The 24247-nt window shown below is 39.7% G+C and overlaps 1 protein-coding gene across 1 annotated transcript in view; it reads right to left on the bottom strand.

The window, feature by feature from the left end:
- TBL1X (transducin beta like 1 X-linked) overlaps positions 1–24247 on the bottom strand; it is a 209944-nt gene that overhangs the window by 126592 nt on the left and 59105 nt on the right. Inside the window, exon 2 of the mRNA XM_082483713.1 lies at positions 17435–17507. The gene's annotated coding sequence lies outside the window, so the exon portion shown is untranslated. The remainder of the gene's footprint in view (positions 1–17434; positions 17508–24247) is intronic.

Here is a 24247-nt window from a genome sequence, read left to right on the forward strand (position 1 = left end):
AGAAGAATAAACGTGAAGGAAACTAATACCTCCTACAAATAGTATCCCTCCTATTCCTTTGATACACACACTATTTGAATGCGTAGTTCCTTGAAAAAGCCTTTTTTCTCCCCAGTACAGAAAAAGGTTATCTGGACAGCCCTAGAAAATACAAAGGAAACACACTGAGGGTTTGATTCACAAGAACACGTCTTCTGTTTGATATTGGTACAGCTGCAGCGATCTCTCTGAAGCATCTTCCTTGGGCTTGCAGCGACACTGAAGCAGCACAGCCAACCTCTGGAAGAGGGAATCAGCTACATGGGCACCCTCGTGTTTCCAACCGATGTACACCATTGCATCTGCAGAATCGGAGGTGTTCCACAGTGCTATGTTTAACTGAGAAAAAGGGAGCCAAAACATCTCTCTTTGTACAGCTCTTCATTACAAAATGAAGGGAGTAGACTACCTTTTGCCTTCAACTGATTTGGACTGCACGGGTTGTGAGTATGCTCAAAAGCAACACCAGTCCTGCAGAAAAGGCTTATTGCACTATTGTGTTAAAGAGATGACAGGGAAGAAGAGAAAAAGCCTATTCGAGTGAAGAAATGGGCCCTCAGAAACCAATGTACATCAGTGCCACAATATTGATATTGCTAGTAGTTACCTGAAAACAACACTTTCTAAACATGCTTGGAAGCTGGTAGGGAAGTTATAGGCAATGTGCCTGGCTCTGTTTGGGTTTTTTGTTTGAGTTTGGTTTTTTCCTACTCTTTTTTTTTTTTTTTTCCTCTCCCTTATGACTATAAACAGATGTGGATGATTAGGAACTTGGCTGTTAAGAGCTCTGGCGGTTTCAGACCAGAGAGCCCCCCTGCACGACCTACCAGGCAGAAGGGGTTACATGTGCCCAGGGCCACTGTGCTTCCACAGGAGCTCACAGGCTAGCTCTCATTTGCTTGAGCAGTCAATGAAGGATTAAACCCAGCAGTTGAGTACAACAGATAACTGTCACATCTTAAACCACCACAGCTAAATCTACCAGAGTTTATGAGGCAGTCGTTTACATTAAAGGTTCAAATGCCAAAGGAGCTAATGACTCTTCTTAAAAGACTTCCCGTGATATTCCAAATAAGTTACTTTCTTGCTCTCCTAGAATTTAGAGTTCCTTATACAATTTCTGCCTTTTGCAACAGGATACTGAGAGAATTAATTCATTAAAGCATTGAGATCATTTGAAGAATGGAAGGAAACAAACTGCTGCAAAAAGCTAGTACAATTTGCTAAAAATGGCTTTATTATTCCACTTAATAATGGGATAACACACTTGAACAGCAGAGAATTTTGTAGTGGGTTATTCAGTGGGTTATTGTTTTGTGCAGATCATTTCTGCATTAATATTAAAACCTTCTTGGCCTAGAGATACTTCAGTGTAACGGTTATATGCATTTCTATTTCACACCACATAATGTCTGCTTATAATCCAATGCTATGTCACTCAAAAGGTGAGAAAATGAAGAAAGTAATTTTTAGAAACACTAAATACTTTAGAAAACAACGCTTCATTAATATCATTGCTAAAAAGTAAGTGATTACAGCACCAGCACCCTAGAAGACAAACTTCAAGCCTAAAATCTCACCTTGTAGACATATATATGAGTATATACGCATATATAGGGAGAGACACATAGGCGCGCACCCCTATCTCAGAAGGGTTCCCAAGGAGCACTGATGGGGGTTTGGAGTGGCTCCTTCCTACCCCTTCTAAGAAGGAGCCACCCTTGAAGCAGACCAGCCAGAAGAATGACAGTGCGGAACGGCAAATCTGCAAGGACTCAAGCCAGGCAGCTACCTGGAAAGAAAAAGGATCCTTCACAGTGTATTTATAAATGCTAAATGGCCCGGGAAACTGCTGAGAGATTTCTCATGCTCAGATCCTCATTTTCTCTTGCGTGGTCATCCCCGGGACAGCTCTGGAAAACAAGGCAGCCATTTTCTCATAAGCTGTTACACTCGGCAAACCAGATTGAAGCGCTTGATAAGCTGCTGTTCTCTTCCGTGCCTGCAGCGATCGGAGGGGAAAAACAACCCATCACCCACAAGCAGGTACAACCACAGCCATTTCTGTACTCAAACGCTCTGAGTCAGGGCACAGATGGGGCCGGGGGGAGGCTGGGACGAGGGAGGGGGGGCGGGATGCAAACACATCCATACGCATGGCCGGCAGCGCCTTCCTGACCCCGGCTGCTGATCCCACCATTCATCCCTGCCAAACCTTATGGACCCGCCAAATAATGCTGCTTCCTCGTGGTTCTGCGCTTCCAAAAATTAACTGCCACTGTTAGAAAATACTTTGCTTTTGCAGAACCTGTGGGTCTAAGATACTGCCTCGTGCACAGTGTGACAAATGCCTCCAAACCCTGGGGTTAGTACGGGAAGAAAGTGATTTCAACGTGCAGTTGGCAGACACACACACACACACGTGTATGCGCACACATACATGACGTAATTTTTGCAAGTAACACAGCTGTAAGTAACCTCTCTCAAATAATTTGTTAGGGGACCAGACTGTCAAAACCACTAATCAACCCAACTCTTTACAGTGTATAAATATGGATATTCAAAATCGCTAATCGCTTGAGAATATAAAGGTCTGTCCCCACATGTAAAGCAAGAAGCCATGACACCTACACGTATGTTTACTTCTGTTTTCTATTATAAGCCTCTTTCTTGTCGATTTCATAAACCTCCCTATTTTGCAGCAGTGTTTTGAAATTTGGCAGCAAGAAGCCCTGGGCACAGGGGGGTTGCCTTTTCAGTCCTATGCAAAATGTGTTCAGACTTACCTATGCTCAGAACTGCTGGGGAAAAAAAAATCCCACTTCGGTTTTGTCAGCAGAGACGACTTAAAAACGGCTGCTGAAGTCCTCCACTACCCTACGCCTGCTGCCTGCCCAGCCCTGGCTCTCCACTGATGAAGTTGGGCTCCAGCCAGCCCCTGGTCAGCAGGCAGCTCTGCCGGCTCACCCAGCCAGCCCTGAAGGAAGCCCAACTAGTGGGGGACGCATGCCCCCATTTGGCCACCGCTCCCATTTGGCTTCTGCTTGGCTGGTGTGAGCGTGCTGCACCAGGCTCCTTCTCCACCCAGAGGCTGCACAAACAGAAGGTGATTCCCTGAAGCCACCGAAGTCCCTGTGCCTCAGGCTCAGTTCGACCCATAGAGGGTCTGGCAGACCAAGACTGAGCCTGGCTTGGCTCTGCTAGTGCAAAGGCACGTTTAATTCATTACATCCAGCTTGGACATCTCTTTCCAGTGGCTGGTCCACAAGAGATAGCAGTACAATCTTGTAACCTAAGGTACTTGTTTAGGACAGCTGTAAGTGCTTTTTGTCACATAGTGCTGATGGCCAGGAATCCCAAAAAACTCGGACTGCTGTCAATACTATCTGTTTTTAGCACTACACCTACTAAGTTTCCTTTCTGTATAGAAAACAGTAGAACAGCTAAGGAGATGACACATAAATGAAAGTGCTATGAAGACTGTTGAGACCCTAAATATGAGAAGAGCACACCCGAGCCGTCAGATAGGAAGGCATCTCCTCTCTCGCTTCCTCCAGCCAGAGGCACAATCCTGCTTCCAACCTCTCCCTTCCGACTGCCTCCCCAGGGCTCCGGGGCAGCTCCCACCTCCACCCACCACCACTCCCATGCCAGGCACATGGCAGCGCCAGCCGAACCCAGGAAACACCAACAAGGACATTTCTTGCCCTAGTGTCTGCCTCACCTCCTGGGCGCAAGCATTAAGTTTGCCCTTGACACCTTTGCATTTGCACTTTCCCCACACACTTGCTTAAGGCCGTTGCCAAATCAAGATGGTGCTCAACCCAGCATTCCTAATGCTGTAAACTTCGCAACTGTTTCCCAGAATTACTACATTACTTTACACCATGCTTTCCAATGGGGCTACTGTAAAGGATGGCAGTACACCAGAGGTGGCTCTTGCCAGCTTTGCAGAACCCCAGTAAGACAGAAAGTCCAAATAAACACAAGTAGAGGACCCAGACTTCAAACATGCGATGCCCTCATCAGTCACAAAAACTACTGAAATGTAGCCATGTTCTACATGATTAGCTGGTGAAGAACACTTTCGTTTTGTGATCATTGACTTTTTACTGGGTAAAGTAGTAACGGTTTTCTGCCAAGTATACATGCACCAAGGCACTTATTAATATCTTTCACTTTGGAATGTAGGATAGTGTAAGTTCAAGAGTAGAAAGTCTCCTCACTCCACTAAAATACAAAGTATCTAAAACTACAGCTCTATCAATCATGCCATCTGTGCGAGAAATGCCATTCTTTTCTCTCTCTCTCTTTTTTTTTTTTTTTTTTTTGCCACGGGACTATTATATCATGTGCAGGTGGTAACGTCTAAAAATATATCACAGAAGATATATGTAAAACCAGACAACTCCTTTTCTTGATCAAAACAGTAAGTAGAAATGAACCCATGCTGACCTAGCTCATACCCGTTGGCACTGGAGGTTTTCTCACTAGACCTGCAACCCTTGTGCTGAAACACGGTTTCCAGAAGGGAAGCGCACAGTTCCTCACACCTGTTTTATACCGTCGAACCAGATAAAATGGCTTGATCTCTTCCAGGAAGGAAGGAGTTCAGCGGTGGAGCGAGGAGTCAGACGAGCACCATATGGCCAGAAGGAAGGGAAGACAAAAGCAAGGGACGAACCACCTCTCTCAGCAGCAGAAAGAGTTACGTTGGCTCAGCTGTGTTGTCTAATCAAGTATTCTAAATCAATTAAGACTGAAGCCAATTTGTACACATGAATCTTTGTATTTATAAATTAACCTAAATATTCCACAGTAACATTCTGTACGGTTTAATTCCTGTAGTACATGGACAAAAACCAAGGACTGACTGAGCTTATTAGCCATGAAGACATGCAGTTCTATCAGGCAAGCTTTTGTCCAGCAATACAAAAAATGAACAGTGAATGAAAGAACCCCTTCCTGCCCTATGGTCCCTGATGCAGGAATGTCAGTTAACAGAAGAGATGCTCTCTCAGTTGTTTGGAACTATCACCAGGTCCGAGCTCCAGCCTGCTGAGGTATTCCTACAACAACAATATCATGAGAGAATTTATTGACATCAGTCATCTGGTGGTAAGACTGCCAGTGTTTGTAAATAATTCTCACACATCTTCCCAGAATACTAAATTCCTTGCAGGTTTTAAAGAAAACAGAAAGCCGCTTTTCCTGCTTGGAGAGCATTTCCCCAGGTTTTTATTTGGGCAGTGATGCTGGAGCAGAAGCAGGGTGGCTGCAGACACCCACTGAGGTAATTCTCCACACGTGCCTACCTCGCCTCTCCACACAAACAGCTGAGCCACTCATCATTCAGTGGCCCAGGATGGCAATTTATAGCCTGTTCAAGGCAGACAGGATCTGGCAATGGTTTGCTTTAAAAAGGTGCACCGCAAAGTAAAGCATTTCAGCAGTGACTCAGCGTTGTGTATTAATAGCCATCCTAAGCTTATTTAAGACCCTACTGTTGCCATGTTTCGGGGACAGGGGCTGAAGCAGACTGTTGATCTGACTGGAAGCTCACCTCACAAATAAAGCTATTTTTCAGCTGCGTGGCGGCATGACAACAGAGCTGACAGCCCCCAGGGAGCAGGAGCGTGGGGCAAGGAGAAGGGGAGGGAGGGCGGACGGCCCTTGTGTGCCCCTGCATTTGGATGGGCTGGGGTCAACTGCCAATGGGCAGTGGGATGAGGGGTCTAGAGCACAAGTCTTACGAGGAGAGGCTGAGAGAACTGGGGTTGTTTAGCCTGGAGAAAAGGAGGCTGAGGGGAGACCTTATTGTTCTCCACAACTACCTGAAAGGAGGTTGTAGAGAGGTGGAAATTGGTCCCTTCTCCCAAGTAACAAGTGACAGGATGAGAGGAAATGGCCTCAAGTTGTGCCAGGGGAGGTTAAGATTGGATATTAGGAAAAATTTCTTCACTGAAAGGGTTATCAAACATTGGAACAGGCTGCCCAGGGAAGTGGTTGAGTCGCCATCTGAAGGCATTTAAAAGACGGGCAGATGTACTGCTGAGGGACGCGGTTTAGTGGTGGACTTGGAAGTGTGAGGTTAATGGTTGGAATCAATGATCTTAAATGTCTCTTCCAACCAAAACAATTCTATGATTCTATTCAATAATTCCTTTGGCCCACAGGAGGAAGCGGAGGCTGAGAGGCTGCTGAAGGTGTGAAGAATTGGGCTCCACACAAGTCTTTATACCCACCACACGAGGCGAACGGAAAAGAAAACAGAGTTTAGAAGATTCTTGTATACTCATCCTGCATGCACACAAATACTTGTGTGCAAAAAGGAAGAGAATCAGCTCCCAGTATATGCTTTTGATCAAATTGGAAAGCACAGGGAGGCGAGAAATAGAAAAAGTCACGATAATCTGATTAGCTGTGTAATCAAGGCTAAACTGGGAAATCAATAAGGGAAACTATAAGGAGGAATTTTTCAGCACAGTATGCTGGACAGAATGGGAAATCTGGTAGAAATCTAATGGGATAAAATAACAGATGGTAGGTGGACACCCAGGGGACATGGAATATGTTTAAAGATGATACTGGCTAACAGTATGATTAAGAGTATATGCAATATCACAATGCACTGAGTTGAACTAGAATCTAAGTGGTAAGGTTGTAAAAACCCTAATACTCTAGATTAGACTTACATACTTTTATAGACAAGACAAATAGGAAGAACTATTACAAAAAGGCTCTACATACCACAAGTATCTGGACTATTTAAGGGAATGGCTGTTGACCTTGTCTTGAGAAACATGGCAAACAACTGTATACAAATACAATGCAGGATATGACAAAGAGGACAAGCAATTAAATTAATCAGCAAAGATATAACAATAAATAATGGACTCAATGTACAGAAAAGAAAACATGAGTTACGTTTATGGAAACATCTTGGAGAGCAGAACAAGCTACCAGTGGAACTGTGCAAACCACTGTCATCTGGGCGACCTGAAGCCTACCTAACAGTACATCCTTCTACCAGGCCTCTAAGGGCTCCAGGGACAACAACTAGATCAATCAATCCCCATCCATTTTTTCAAACACAAATAAATACATCAGTAACTTCCAGCAAAATTTTCCACATAACCCACTGTTCTTCCAGTTGGTACACATGCAGGAGTACGGACTGCAGTCTATAAGCTGAACACACAAGCAGGTCAACTCAAGGTGGCCTCTCATGCTCAGGCAACACTTTCAATTTTCTCTTGGGTACAATCAAGTTTGCTATACCAGTCTCATGAAACTATGGTGGTCTTGTGCCTTCCAAATATTTGCCAACAGTTAAATAATACCTATAAACAATACAGTCCAGCTGTAGAACTGCTTATGTCTCCATAAAATAAATAAACATTATATATATAAACTCCAGATATATACAGATAGATGGATACATACATACATACAAGAGAGAGTGTTAAATGGAGTAGATGTAAACAAATGATATAAAAAGATATAAACCAATGCTGCATTATTATAAGACAGTTATTTATGTAGATTTATTTTAAAATATGTCTGATTGCCTTCATAGCACTGATGAAGAGAACAGTAATGCACTAAACATCATTAAACACTTCAGCTAAAATTCCTCCTTGATCATCCCTTCAGAACTACTTTGATTCCATTTTGCCATCCAGGAGAAGAATAACCGCACAACCTGAAGGCCAGAAAATTCTTACTCTGTTATGAGAGCAAACTAAATAAATTCCAAAAGCAGAGACCTCTCCCATGCACAATCCTGCTTTTGGCTCTCCCATCTCTGACTAGCACTAATTTAAATTAGGGGACTGGTAGCTTTAGCACTTCAGCTGATATCAATTACCATTATATCATGCAAAGCACTCCCTGAAGTAATCAGGAACCAAGCTGCTTATGGAAATAGTGTAAAAAACGCACCAGAAATGAAATAGAAGCCAGTACACAGCAGAGACATAACCAGCCCATCTGTAAGAGAAAGAGATTTAAATGGGCAGCTGCATTCTGCATCAGCAGAATTACAACCATTTCTGTGAATGGTTTTAAGGTGCATAGAGAGGTCACTGTCTTCCGTAGATTGTGTTACTGCAAAGCCAACGGATAATAACTATAGCAAGGAAGCAACTGGGTACCAGACTGCCTTAAAACAGCTGAGGAGAAACAGAATAAGCCAGAACGATGCTGACTCTGACGCAGCTTCAGAGCAGGCATCTCCTCTAGTTTACTCGCAGCTAGCCCAAGAAAATTTTGCAGTGTTTTCACAATCCTAAAATCCACTAAACCAAGCCCCTAAACACAGAGTGTTTTATCCTAGTCCAAGAAAATGGTGAGAGGTAATAAGCTTGGACCCAATTAAGTGTGATGTGACGAACCAGCAAGAAACACACACTTAGGAAGCTTAAGTTGTAACAGCCATCTTAACATTGCTGTGCTTGAGTCTTGTTCTTGGTAACCCACCTAAATGGCTTTTGCCCAGGCACAAAGTATTTTGTTTTAAGGATGTTTAAACAAGTACTTGTCATTTAGGACAAGCTTGCTCAACTGAGGAGCCAGCTAAAGTCATTCAGGGCCCACCTTACGCGTACTGAAAGGGCAGATATAGATAGGCTTCCTGGCACTCTTCCATCCTACAATTTCCTACCACTATTACACTGATGATTCAAATCTAATTTTAACAAGCAAGCAAGCCTTCTGCTGTCAGCAACCATTGTTCCAAGGCAGAAGGAAAATACTTTAAACACATTTTTGTGCCTTTCAACATCTGCATTTTTGTATTGCTTTTGTTCCTGGAGAGGGGCATGGAAAAGGAAAATAAGGGAAGCACTTGCCAAGGTAGGGAGCTAAGATATCAGTGCTGTCACTTATCATTTCCTAAACAAGACTAATTTTTCCAAACAATGGGTAGGAGAAGGGTATTATATTAATATAAGAATTAATGCTTTGAACATCTAAAAAACTTGCTACAGTAACAAAGCAAGTTTCAAAAACACATTCCCCTAAGATCTCATAATAATAATGGGGTTTGTTTCAAAAATACAAAAACATTTTCCACATTCTTTGGTAAAATTGAGGCCTACACAGCCATGATATTTATTTTTTTTTCAATAACTAACTATATGTATCTCTTTACAGATAAGTTTGTGTGTAAATGAAACTTCTCCACCAGTTTAGAAAGGGCCTAAAAATTTCCTTGATTGTATACTACCTCACAAGAGGAAAGCACTCACCATGTTTCTGTTGCATAAGAGATCAGAAAAAGCAAAAGATTTTGAATATTCTTTTACCTATTTTCAGATGGCCTTCAAAAGCAAAGTCAACACAGAATAATGAAGAGCTGAGTTCATTTGTTACAGCAAAAGAAGTCATCCCATATAATGTGCATTGGTAGTGAACTGACTATAATTAGTTCTGAAGATTACTGTAGAAGGAGGACATAAACATGGTTCCAATACTCAAGGATAAGACAACAACAAGCACAGAAAGTCTTTCTGACAAAGAAGAAACAGCCCAGTTTGTTCCGAGTTACAGCACAGTCAAGTTAACTATGTGGCACATCCTGCTATTTATATCATGTGACTTTAATAACTTAAAATAGAAGATTAAAGCCATCTGCAGGTCTCCTAAACAAAACAAATGCTATACTGTGGTGCTGAAATATGAAAGGTGCTTCCATTACCTAGAATTCATATCACCAAAGGTTATTTGTACATCGGAATGGGAAATATTTAATAGCATTTAACACTCTTAACAGGTACACAGAATATTACCTGTGTAACACACTGCCTTGTTTTTACAGCCTGTGTAAAATACACTGCTATACTGTTGACTGAATGGCAGTAGTCAAAACATGGGGATCAATATTGCCGTCCTCTTAGATGGGCATTATGGAACCTGCAAAAGGTATTTAATTTGATCTCTGTTCAAGACTGTGGCATTTGCATTCATTCACATTCAGCAAGTTATTTGTCTAAAAAAGCTAAGATTCATTCATTTCTTTTCTTCTCCCAAACTCCATTTGTTCTTCTATAAAATTATTGCCATAAATAAAATGTTGCATTTAGACCAACTGTGATACTGCCAGCCAATTTCACTGCAGATAAAGGTCAAGGAAAGAATTATTAAAAAGAAAATAATATTTTTTTCCGTATTATCTATATAAAACATCAGTGCCAAGCATCCAAGCAAACTTTGAACATCGGTCAATCCTTACTGGGCTCCTAAGCGGGCTGTATGTTTTACCTGCCAGAACAGCAGCATTGGGCAGAAGGCATCATAGAGGTAACTCAATAGAATTCTTCTACCTTTAGCTTATTTCCAATGCATCTTTTTATTTCCATAACTTCCAAACAAAAGAGCCTTCTCATATCATAAATCTTCACACACTTATTACCAGATGATGACCAACTCACAATTTCAGTCTCTATGTAAACGGAATGGAGTTTATCAGTTTCCTACCAGAAAGATGAGCTCCTCCAGAACTCCCAAACTCTCTCCCCGACACATCCAAACACTTCGAGCTTCAGGTATGAGCATTGCTCCTCCACACCGTGCCTCCACTGCACCTCCATACTAATTAAATACCATCCCTTCCATATGGATAGTAAATACACCTTGTATTTGTTAGTTTTGCAATCCTACATCAATACATCATATCACTGAATAGTAGACTTACATACAAGCTGTACAGTATGGCCTCAGCACACCTCAAGATACACAAATGACAACTTCTGAAGGAGCTTTACATATTATGGGGTTGCACAGATCAAAACAAAGAGACATCACTTTGCTATTCTTCATCACTATCTTTTACCATTGAGTAGCGTAACATGAAATAATGATCTGAAGAGCACAGTAAGAAAACTAACATCTAAAACCACCTGGAGATCTGGAGCAGGGAGAAAAATGCTGGTGTTTTAGTTCAGAACAAGGATGTCCAGAAACAGCTCAACATAGCTTATTCCACTGACTACAACTGGAGCCAACAACTGCTGGATTTGCTTAAAAATTCAGCCAGTGTTTTAGGGACAGGATATAGGACAGGCTTCTGCAAAAGTAGGCAAATACTTAAGCATGTGTTATTATCATATAGTATTAGCAGAGATACAGCCCTGTACATCTGTCTTTAAAGCACAGGAGATCTTGCATCCACTGCTTTTCTCATCGCAGATGTGCACACAAGCCAGTAGGCTATTTTAGACTGATGCTTAACATTGACTAGATAGATTAGAAGTTGCAGAAACAAGAAGGACTTGGGATTTAATGCAATGAAAAGGAAACATAGAAATACAAATGGAAAGTAACAAAGAGATATCACTTGGGAAAATGCAAGATATAACAAGTTTTGTACAAAAAAAAAAAAAAAAAAAAAAGAGTAATAAGGAAGGAAGGGAAGGAAGGGAAAAAGTGCACTGAGCCATAAATGAATTAAGAGAGTACGGGCAGGCAACCTACAGAGTAGAATTTAAAAAAAGAAAAGCAGCAGAAATCACGCTAACAGAAAAAATCTGTATCTCCTGTTTAAGTGAAGAGGGGTCCCTAAAAAGCAAAAACTTGAAGAACTGACTTTTGAGTAAAGACTGAGAGATAAATTTGTACAGGTAAAAAATGGAAAAGTGGAGCAAAGAAAAAGTGGGGTAATAGTTTACAGATATCTAAAGGAGGAATCCGCATAGCATAAAAAGGAAGACATTTTCTATCCGATACGGAAACTGAAGGAGTAAATGGAAAGATTTTTAATTTTTTTAATGGAAAATATTGAGTGACTAGCAGGGAAGGCAAATGGAGGGGAACAACTGTTGGCCTGTGAAAAAACTGCCAGAGGGAATACTGCAAAGCTACTAGTGGACAAAATAACAGAAAATGCACTGATGGGAACAGCCCCCTATCAGCAAGGAGGAGTGCTTCGGATAAGGTAAAAGACCACTTCCCAGTCTGCCCATCCTTACACTGTGCATGCTGTTACTAAGATATATTACCTGAAAATTTGTGCTCCCTTTTTAATATAATGCTAATGTACTTTATTACCGATTTTAACATGCTTTAATAGGAGGAAGCATATATTCAATTATTTTATTACATGCTTTGAATATAAATGGTGAGCATCTGCTCTAGTTTACTCCGTCCTCGCTCTCTCATAAAAAAAAGTGCCAGCACATTTTAGAATTCAGAGCGGCCCTCCCCAGCCCAGCCGCTTTCTTGGCTGGTTTGCTGGGATCTATATATCCAATCTAATTATTTTGATTCCCATTTCCAACCCTATCAGTGGTGCAGTGGTGCAAGAAATCAAAATGCCAGTCTTCTGAATGCGTTAGAACCTAAAAGCTAACAGCTACTCATTTGCAGAGGCATCACAATGTGGCCCAAAGCCCCTGTCATCATGCAATTTATGTTCAGCGTTCTGGATGTGACTCGAGAGGGGTTTCCCAGTGTAACAATACTGAGCGTTTCTTATGACATTTCAGATATGCTACAGGTTGTTGCATCATCTTGTTCTGTCACGGCGTAACTGACTAACAAAATCCAGCAATGCTTCAGTTTAGATTTTGTCTCTTTTAAAGACTTCCTTAATTCCTCCTTCTTTGTTATTTTTCCCTTTGTTTTCTTAAAGGGGAAAAAATGGGATCATACAAGCTTATTTTCCCTTAAGTGATCAGAAGAGACAGTCAGCAACACTCCTGCCAAAACACCTACTATCCTCTCAAGTCAGGGGGATCATATGTTGCTCACTAGCTGAATTCCCTTGGGGGTCTTTTCCCTGACTATGAGCTTTCCCCCTCTTGAATTACAGTCTTACTTAGATTACTAATGCCTCAGCACCACCAAAAATATTCCCATTCATTTCCACAGCTTTTACAAACATGATAACATGATTTGTGTTTAAATATAAGCGTCACCGTTTTACTTTTTATTATGAATATCATATGTTTGGCAAGCTGTCTGACCCTCCTTATGATGATGAATGCCACAGCAAACAATTTGCTGTATCTTTAAAGAAATGGCCAATTCAATTACATTATGCCAGAAGCTTTCAAATCCCTCTCTGCCAAACATCTTTGCTATATCCTGCCACAGACAGCCCATTTGTATTCCAGCACAGTAGGACACTTGTTTTATTGAAGCATACAGTTCTAGTTAGGTACTATCAACAGAGCACTATTTCAGTTCTCCACCTCTGTGTTCCTTCCCACTCCCTCTAGCCTCGGTTATTAGGATTTTCAATTTTACTGACCAAACGTGTATGCATTACTAATTACATGCATGAAATCCAGTGGTTATCGACTGCTACAACAAAATACATTAGTGACCAATTACAGGAGTTCTTGGCAGCAATGGTTATCATTTTAGTGGATTTAATCATTGCACTTAAAGTGAAGCTTGAGATTCCCTTTGAGATTACACCACTAATTGCTTCTGTTTTGCCAGTTACTGCATGAGCTGGTTTGCAAAAAGGATCACTAAAGATGCTTTCTAAATATCGAAGAACAGCAAACAGATGAAGCCTCCTGTAATGAGTGTGCCCCACCCCCAATAAAACCACAGCATCAATTCATTCATACCACAATGCCGATCTCTGATACATATCCCCCTTGTCATCCCCTTGTTCCTTCTCATTTCTTGTTGTTTGGGCAGACAACAGCAACACAGCTGCACTGCTGTTCACGTGAATTGTGCGACACACTATCATTTATTTATATAGAGAGTGAGAATATTACACTTAAAAAAAACACCCACAAATTAATGTTTTCCCCGCTCTTCTGTGTTTGCAGAGAGGATACTACTTGTTATTCTTATTATGACAGAATGTTTGAATGGTCTTAGACCTTTAAGAAAAAAAAAAAAAACAAAAACAACATAGGCAAAGTACATGATTTATTACACACACAATACCACCATAATAAGCTTCCACTCTCAAGGAATCCCTAAAAACAAACACTTGCCCTCCAAAGGAATTTGTAACATAACATATTGTTCTTTAAAAGCCCACATCTACCTCCAGATCCCCACTAGTGATGAATTATCTAGTTTACAGCCTCATAAAGTAGAAGTGTCTATATATATTAATGCTGAGGCCAACCACAGGACTTTGGTACCTTTCAAATTTAGTGATATACAACTTTCCAAACACCAATGAAAGGCTGTGTCACTTGGCTTCAGGCAAAACAAGGAGATATAATTTCATCAACAATTTAGGTCTCATCAAAATAAGCTGTCTTTCAAAGACAAAGCGTGGGAGCGGGTTGCAACTACAGTTCTGTTAGCAGTCTGAGAACAAGCTATTTTAATAAATAAAATTGTTTAAATAAATTTGTTTGGTTCCTTTTTCGTAAAATTTCAGCTACTGAAGCTTTCCGTTACTCAAACGCCACTTTCCAAACAACTAAGAACCCCTCTCAAAAATATAAAAAACCAAAAATCCTCAACCAAAAATTTCTTGTAAGATTAAAAAAACCTTCTAGAATTGTCCCATCGAATGTCAGCTTTTTTAGGATTTCAATAGACACTAAGTTGATACAACTCTAATAAGAAACTTCATTGATCTCTGTGAGAGAGATACTGTAGAGAAAGCATTTTAAATCTCCAGAGAATTCTAGACTATGAACAGCAGGGCATATGATATCTTTAAAAACTGTCAGAGACCGTACAATACAATTTGCAAAAATAATAACAATCTCCCTGAAATTAACTGCTAAAAGAAGTTGAAGAGCTTCATCCTACAGTATCAACAGGCTGTAGCAACAGTACCAGTTGCCTTCACTTCAGCCTCTAAATATGGCACAGACTGATGATTACTTACCTACTGATCTACTACTGATCTACCTACTAATCACTTACCTACTGATCCCTGAAAAAGAACATAATACAGTACGCAGTGTTGCCTCATGGATACGTTTTATCTTGTTTCAAACTCAGAGGGAGATTTGCACAAACCCCTGCATCTTTCTGGAACACCAGGCACAAGAACTGCTACGTGCAGGATGCTCTCAAAAATACGGCCAGTTTATTTCCATGCTTAACTGAGAAAATCTTGCCCCAGGGCACTCAATTTCAAATCTGAATGAGAAAATCTGTAGGTGATGCAGTAACTACAATAACTGGCAAATAATAAACTGCATAAAACACCTAAATTAGAGATCAATCCTATATTCATAAAGGAATAGACTACACAATTTAATTGGATTATCCCCTGTGCTTAGTTCAATAGTTCCTGACTTCTGCCTTCCTCTAACAAGAATTAAGGATAATTTTCAAGTGAAAAGTAACATTACATTGACATGGTATCTTTGTCAAGGCAGAAGTCACTACAGCTACAAATGCTCAAGCCCGGCAGAATGACCACCTTTCTTTTGTATGGGTAAGCTCCTATCTCATGTACGCAAGCACAACATTTAAACCATAATTCCAAAAAGATTGCAATTGCACCTAGAATTTCTAGTGCTGCCTTCCAAAAGAGGAAAGGGGAACAAGATAGGAGAAGAAAATATTCCCGAAGAGAACAGCTGAGCTTATGTAGCACCCAAAATACAAAAGGTCAGGAAATACCTGTCTTTCATCACTGTCAAAAGCAATAGACTAAAATACTGCAGAGTAGGACTGATAACACAGGAAATAAATGAAAACATTTGCTGCATGTTAGTATAGAAGTTAAAAGAAACAAGGCAAAAACCTCTCTCAAAGGTCCCTGCTGGATTTAAAATAGAGCCGTTGAGACAATTTTGATTTCAAAACATGCCATTATCATTTAAGAATACTGAACTTCTCTTCTTTAATAAACCTTACACCTGTTTGCTAGTCCACAGACCTAATTCCTAAAATCATGCACAGTGACTGCAAGTATGGCAAGGCACAATATTTGCAGGAACCAGAACTTCAATGAGAACTACAAACGCACAGGAAAGCAACCAGTTACTTGTAATACAGTCTCAGGCATTATTTGTGATTCACTACCTAACTTACAAATCAAAAATGATAATGGTAAGTGCTGCCACAATGTATTTCTGAATTATTTAAAAGTCTTATGTGAGTATAGCTCACAAAGCCTGGCATATTTTTAAGTATTAATTATTTAATTCTCTTTAATATCAAAAGCAATGAGAGACTTGTTGGTCTACTACCCTGTCACAAAGAGATAAACACAGCAAATACTATGGCAAAATGAACCACTTTTATGCAGTGACGTGACAGATATCAATTTATAAGTTCATGCATTCAGTACAAGAATATCATTAAACCACAGCACAGATTTGGAATAAAATGCACTAATAACAAGTTTAGACCAGATTAAATCGAAAGACTCCCAGCTGATAAGTAGAGTTTGTAAAATTTAATGTAGATACCAGTAAGGATATTCAACTTACTGAAGCCTTCCAAAACTAAACACAATTCTTTTAGCATGATAAATGTCAGCAGAAGAAAGGCTCCAGCTCTGGCAATTGCTTCAGAAAACTCAATAAACTTGCCCATTATTAAAAATACACTACCAGTAGAAAGAAGTTTCATGCTATACTATACTTATCTACTCATTAATATTGCATGCATTTCATATATGAATATGTACGAATAAATAAATAGGTTAAATAATACAACAAAGTACCTTTTTGACATGTAAAATAATTTGTTGTAACCAGAATAATGCTTCGAGTGCCAGGAAAGGAAGCTAGGTGGGTAACTGAAAAATATTCTTCCTGCCTTGTCAGAAACCTGTGTAGGCTGGATTTGGGACTGCTTGGGGACCTTCAGATGCCTAAGAATGTCTGCCACATGCCCTGTCAAAGCTGATGAAGAAAAGCTGTCCTTGTGCTATTTGAATGGAAGCTAATCCAACTATTTAACAGAAGCAAACCCAATCAAGACAACAGCTTTTGTCTCAAACAACTTCAAATGAGCATTTACCCTTCCCAAGACAACCATATTAGGCGACAACAAGGTCATCTTCTCAGCCTTCATCCTCTGATGACCTCATACTTAACCTGACTTCTTCTTAGGACTTCAGTCCTGCTGAATCTCAGTGCCTTATTATGTTCACAAACCAGCAAGATTAAATTTAACTTTAAGAAACAGAGGTTGTTCAAACTCAGAAATTAGTCTCAAGATAAATAACTGAAAAGGCAAAACACCAAAATACCAAGAAATCCTGCATATAATCTAAGTTTAATTTTATGAAGGCTTTAAGGGTAGCAATAAAAAGCAAAGCTATGGCAAAGCACTAAAGGCTCTATACAACATTCTCTTTAGCTAGCCCTAGTACTTCTAATCTTCAGTTCAAAAGCCAAGGTATTGTCTCAAGTTACACATTGTAATTAGGCACAGAGATGCTGAAAAATAACGGTTTTAACGTTCTGTAAAGCTGATTCCCAGCTAAGATTTCACTTACTCAGGTGCAAGAACAGTCAAGCTCCCCAGTTTCCCCCAGATTTTCCCTTCAGGCCAGTTTTATCCTTAGGTACCTGTGTACAATAAAAAAAAATAAAGAAAAAATCAGTTTACATAACTCCTCCTAAGTTCATCTCTTGATTATATCAACACTTATGTCCTCAAATTGTCAGCAATTAAAAAATTCAGATATCCAGCTTTTATAAAAGGATTCTTTCCAATCAATTTGCTTAACCAAAAGCAAACTCAAAGCTTTTTTTCCCTGCAAAAAGACTGTTTTTTTTTTATTTGACCAGTTCTACATATAGATATTTTTTTAGACTCAGCACAAACTTAAATGAAAGAGTTTTCTGTGAGAAACCTCATGTAAATTCAACCTAGTAGAAGGTGGGATTGCATGATTTAGATATATTTCATCGCTTGCTTTTAGGAGTACAAACAGACAGCGACACAGTTAAGGCTTTGTTAGCCACAGATTTAAGCTACCTTACAACAAGAAAATCCTACATATTCAATTACCACTTGAAAAAGTGAACGGTTTGTGTACAGGTGCAGTGTCACTTAGTTAAGGAGAAGCTCAAAAAATAAAGTTATTCTACTTTGTTCTGGCACTAGTATGAATTAAAGAAACATATTCAACCATATGGAATCAATTTTTGCAGACATATGGAGCTCCAATTAAATAAGTGTGGCTTTGCCGACACAGAAGTCCACCTGCACATATTCAAATTTTCCAGAATTAGACCACCTCATTTAGAGCAGCCCATCTAACAATAAGAGGATAGAAAAGCAATACATTTGATATGACACTACTACTAAAACTAGTCTCTCTAAATAGTAATTGCAGTCTTACTTTTGACCATGGTCAGAATATAACCAGATTAGAAAGAAAACAAAGATGGAGTTAGTTCCACTAAAATACAATTACAATTACATCAGAACAAAAGAAAATTATTTTTTATCTTCTCCATCATGCAATTAAACATATAATTGGAAAAGTAAGCAAGGTACAGTTTTTCAAAGAAGATTTTACCAGAAGTCAACAGAAATTAAAAAACTGACTGTAATTACGCAGCCTAGTTTTTAAGTTTTCTTTGCACATTGTGCATCCCGATTTTCCCAGGATAAATATATGGAAAGCACGCCATTTAAAAAAAAACAAAAGTCAACAAGCTATATATAAACATCAACATCCTCAACAACCCTAAAATCTTAAAATAAGAAAGGTGTCCAATGAGGTGGAAACTAACAAATTTTTAAGGTAAGCACTTCAGAAGTCCCAATTTTTATTTTACTGTTTAAGGATATGCAATTAATTGCCCCCCCCCCCATCTTGTCTGACTGGCTTTTTATTAGGTCATGACATGCCTTTTTTTTCCACAGGACCCCGACCTCATTCAGTGAATACAGCAGCTAGAAGAAAAGAGAGTACCGAAAATCTACACATTAACTGAATTACATATCGTCACAGCACAGCTCCACACTTGTATCTACTCCAGGTTATTCTGTGCCACTTCAGAACAGCACTCTGAGGACAGAAACACTAGTTCTCACTCAGGGCTCCTCTTTGGTGCAGTCTGGATAACCACAGATTGCACTGCAGTCCCGTGCGAGGGATGTCATATCATCCTGTGAACTTAAAGAATGAAACTTTGGAATTAGGAACATTACAAACTTTAGTGTTCAACCAGAGTCCTAAAACTCATTTATCAGAATATCTAGCCTTATATAATAATTTAACTTTCTGGGGAAGCTGTGTTCATCTGCCTTAACTGGGCGACGCACCTTTCCGTTCTTGTAGTGCATTGCCCCATTCACTACCTGTCTTAAAGTTTCTACCACAAATGAAAGCAAGTTTTCAAAGGCCTGTCTCCTTTGCTGCATAGTGTCGTATGCTTCTCGTCCACTTGAAAAGACCATACAATTCTGAGATCACATCATTTAAAACTATATCACAATGCATACGTCCAAGGGAACTCAATTAACATGTTCTAGACAACCTTAGTTCTTCACCTTGCCAGCTTTGCAGCACTTGTTCTCTGTAACTCAAACATGCTTCAAGACAGCTTTCTGAGCTTGGTTTAATTTCCAGCTCTTTCAAAGACAGTAACCATTGAAAAGAAGCTCCCTCTGTATTGAAATACAGATGCCCAGAAGTCTCCCTCAAAACTTGGCCACCTCTCCTTCTCATCCAAGCTGTACCATTGCCAATCCTGGGGGCGTGTGCCACCACCCCAATCACAGTCCTTGTTATCAGGCATTTCTGATCTCAGTCCTGTCTCCCTGCCTTTTTAGAGTAACTGTTTCATTCTCGTCAACTTCATTACATGATATATTGCTCCCTCCCCACAACCAGAATCCCATTTCTCATTAACTTCCAGCTCTCATATACTATCTTTCCTTTTAATCTCGGCATAATCTCTTAGCTTTCTGTCGCCTTCACAGATCTGTTAGCTCTTTCCAATGTTTTTCCCATGGCTTTACTTTCCCATTCAGCTTCCTCTTGCCCCGGCAATTTTCAGATTTATTCTCAACAACCAACTCCGTATCTTTTCCATATTTCCTTTCTGGTTCATACACAGTTTTTGTGATTAGTGTGCCATAGCCATGGCTGCTACGCTTTGTGCTGAACTCACTTCCAATGATGAGCATTAAAGACATCTGTACAACGGCTAATGGGCAAGAACACTTAATTTCAGGATCCCAGAAGGACTTGGGCAGAAGACAGGACAAACCAGCACTGCTGTCTGTGCAGAAGTAGAACTTCAGGCGCTTAAATCCCTCGCTACTGAAAAACACAGACATCTATATATTTAGATGTCAAGGCAGCTGTATGAAGGCTTTGTAGACTGTAGGTTCTTCAGTCTTGATGTTAGATTAACACCATCTACTCTTAATTTTTTTTAAAAAAAATATCATTCTACAAAGAACCAAAATAAAGTTAAAGTCTAAATCTCATCCTAAACTCATTCTACATTTCAGTTAATACAGAATTACTACTACTTTTTTAAGCCATTTGTTCTGAAGACAAAACACTCCTTGATTCAATCAAATATATGAAGTATTGGGGGGATGAGGGAGGAATAGTTTTTAATTAAGAACAGGGTTTTCTCGGCACTGTTTATCAAGAATAAGCGTGCTTATCTTTATTCCACTGGAATAAAGTAAATGATAGCATACCTTCACCTATTTTTGCCAGAAAGTATGAACCAACCAAAGATATCTTCCTGTCTTGTCTGAAACAGCCCCCATTTTTGTGGGGGAGGGGTTTAAGGGGGTTAAGGCTGAATTTAAGATGATTTTATACAGTTGGGAGAGGATGATTCCCCCAAGATGTAAAACAATACAGCAAATTAAAAGACATTCGATTTATTACCTAAGTCCTATTTTTAGAATAGTTTCAATATTTGGCTTAGTAACAACAGCGTTTGTATCAACAGAATATGAACTAAATCAACACAAACAGAAGTCAGAATTATGTAATATATGCAAATATGATGAGAATTTAATTAAGAACATTCTTCCCACCTTTCAATACACAAAAATACTTCTTTGGATTACCTCATGACATCACCCTTATTTGTAACAGGCACCTTCTGAAAAGAAGAGGTAACACAAACCTTAATATAGATTAGGTGATTTCAGCTTCTAGCCGTAGGATTGTTCCTAACATGGATTTACATACCAGTATCCTAAGCCTGTCAGTTCTCCCACTAATCTGCCCCTCTACCTAATTTTTTCTTTTCCCATATTTTACACATTCTCCTATCTCACACAACTCCTCCTCTTCCCTTCATCTCCCTACATTTGTCCATCCCTCTCCCCCATAATTTCCACAGTGAAACACAACCCAGGTTTCAAATAATGAAAAATGCAGTCGCCTTTCTGCACCGTATAATCAGTACTTCAGGGGCACAACCCACATGCGCTGCAAATGCTGCAGGAGCTTTTCCTTAGCTTTACTACAATTCATGACTGGTATACCAGAGAGATGAATGTAAAGCAAAATACTAAACTGGTTTAAGTTAAAACTTTCACATTACTTTTGCAGTTAGCTTCCTAAGATCTATGGTCTTATTTGGTGTGACCTGTATGTTGATTGCCCAGAAGACAGAATTTCTGGAAAAAATAAAAATCTAGAAGGGTCACACTGGATTTAAAACCATATCTGTTGTTAATTGTTATCCTCAGTTTACTCTCAGTATTATTCCCTTTTTTTCCAGCCCCACATCATTCAAATACACACAATGTCACATTTACATGGCACGCTTAACATGTCATTTTGCTTCACGTGCTGGTAAATTTCTCTGTGCTTAAGCCTTGCGTTTGTTTCCCAAGGACAGCATTTGCACTATTTCTAAATAGTGCAGAAAGTCACATAGCTCTTCTTCATTTTTACTTCTGAGCCACCATACTTCCCCTTGTCACGATGATAAAACAGTAGTCAGTCACATTGCTCCTCTTCTCTAACACAGCAGCAGATCCAGGCTCCTCTTCCATTCAATGCAACCCCATCCCTTCAGGGTGACAACAGCAGTCTCAGTGCTCTCTCCTCTACTTTTGTGCTCTGCTGCCATCCAGAATCCTACTCCTCCCAAACAACTGATGGGGTCTCATCCTGAATCCCTCAATGTGCCACACGCTGAAATAGACAGGAGGATGACTAGTGTGTGCGTGTGTTTGCATGCAGGTGTGAGAGAGCAGGACCAAGCGCTCACTCAGGACGGGAAGGGAGGCAGCCCCTCTTCAGGGTGAAATTTTCACATACAGCCTGGGAGGCTAGGCTCTAGGATTCTCATAGCCTGTAATAAAGCCTGCGCAACTGAATCTCCTTCTTGATTTAAAAAAAAAAAAAAAAAAATAAAATCTATCTCCACTGAAATTATGTTGATTCAGTGAAGAAAACACATATCCCCCCTATGCTGCTACTGTATTACTAAGCGGCCATTTAATAACAGCATACTTTACTTAATGAGTACAGCTGAATGACTCAGTGCTAGAAGGTGTCTGCTAAAGAGGAATTTCTATTACATCTTGATTCTTCCAATATTGAAACTAAAAAGAAAAAATAACTCTCTGATTTATCCAAAATAAAGACAGTAGACTGAAGCTCCTTTTTATATTTAGATAATGAGTGATGGATAATACATACGCTACAAGGCAGCCTTTCAACAAACATTTTGTGTGCCCAATATATAAAAATTAATTATAAATGCAATATCATCAATGAATGCACTATTTATAAATAAATAACTCCTTCCTTTGTTGAGCCACACTGCATTAAGTACACTTCAATGCTAAACTTGGTATCTAATTATCTTTATGTGGCCCCAAATCCAACAGGGAAATAAAAATGTTCATAATACTTGGATCTTGCTGATAAGCACTCAACATTAAAAGCTACCTGTCAGGATAATGTAAGATGTTATTTATTCTTATTTCTTCTGAAGAGGTCTCAGTCACACCAACATATTTATATTTAATGATGTACTGTCTTTTGTTCTTCAATTTGGTATCCTGCCTGCTGTTGTTAAAGGTAGAACAAGGTTCAGTCATCAGTAAGGCTTGACCCTGCAAATCCACCACTGTCACATCCCATGGAGGAAGCAGGGCTGTTAATATGAATCATGCCCTTGGAACTAGGCTAAATAATCCAATGGCTGTAACTCATACAGAAGCCAATTATCACTGGTGATCCTAGACATTTCTCAAAAGTTGGCACTCTCAGTCTCTCCTACTCATCAGCATGTTCACATTTGTTTGCTGGTTAGGGTAACAGTAATGTAAACATCTCTAACAATTAGTAGTAGACTGATGTTGAATTAAAAAAAAACAAAAAAAAACAAACCACAAAAAACAACCAAAATCCAAACACTAGTTAAACTGACCAAAAAGACATAAAACAAATTTCAGTATTTTCCTCCCTCACTTTAGGGAACCCTTCTCCTCTGTTTATTTTCTCTTCTAGCTCACAAGCTCCTGGCATCCCTCCTACCGCACTGTTTACATTCTAGTTTCCATCACCAGTGACATGAAAAAGATGCTTCGTTCACCCACATATACCCCTTGCCAGAAAGGTCAAGAGAATCATTTACAAATGAAGGTCCATAATTTTCCCCCATGAATTACTCGTATGAAGCCAAGAATTGCCCCATCCTGTGCTACTGGCTGCATTCAACAGCTGCACCTCATCACATCAACAAGTGCCTGTGCGGGTCCTGGGGTGGCACAACTGAAGGAGAAAAACGATTCTTACCATCTAATGGTTTCCCAGCATGGAAAATTTACCAGTATAATGGTGACAGAATCATACAATGCGCGAGTTAAAATCCTCCATGGGGTGGGTTTCTTTTTTTTGTAATAAATATTTTTTTGGCTCAACAACCTTCATCCAAAAGAAGCCCAGCTCACTTTGAAACATCTTTCTTACTAGAATAAGAGGATTTTAGTGTTATGGCTATAGCAATTGTAGTCTGGCTGATGATGCTAGTTAACTTGCTCACACAGATTCAGCAAACAAGTGATCTGGGTTTATACTTTGTACAGCCTAAAGCCAATATAGTTAACATTTCTTTGATCCTTGAGCTTCACACTTCAGAGAGCTGCGGGAGAGAGGAAGTGCTGGAGGCCTAGTAGTTTCAGGAACCATTAATTATAGGAACTAATCATGAAGGGCACTGCTAGAAGTTTGCTTCAGACCATCTGAAAGTATTAGAGATAATCCAATGGTTTAAATATAAACAGAGCAGTTGCTGTCACATAGTTGTCCATGAAAGACAAAGTCTCAGTGCTTTTTTTTTTCTCCCCAGATTGA

The sequence above is a fragment of the Vanellus vanellus genome (assembly GCF_965231255.1).
Source record: "Vanellus vanellus genome assembly, chromosome: 1".
Classification (NCBI taxonomy): domain Eukaryota; kingdom Metazoa; phylum Chordata; class Aves; order Charadriiformes; family Charadriidae; genus Vanellus; species Vanellus vanellus.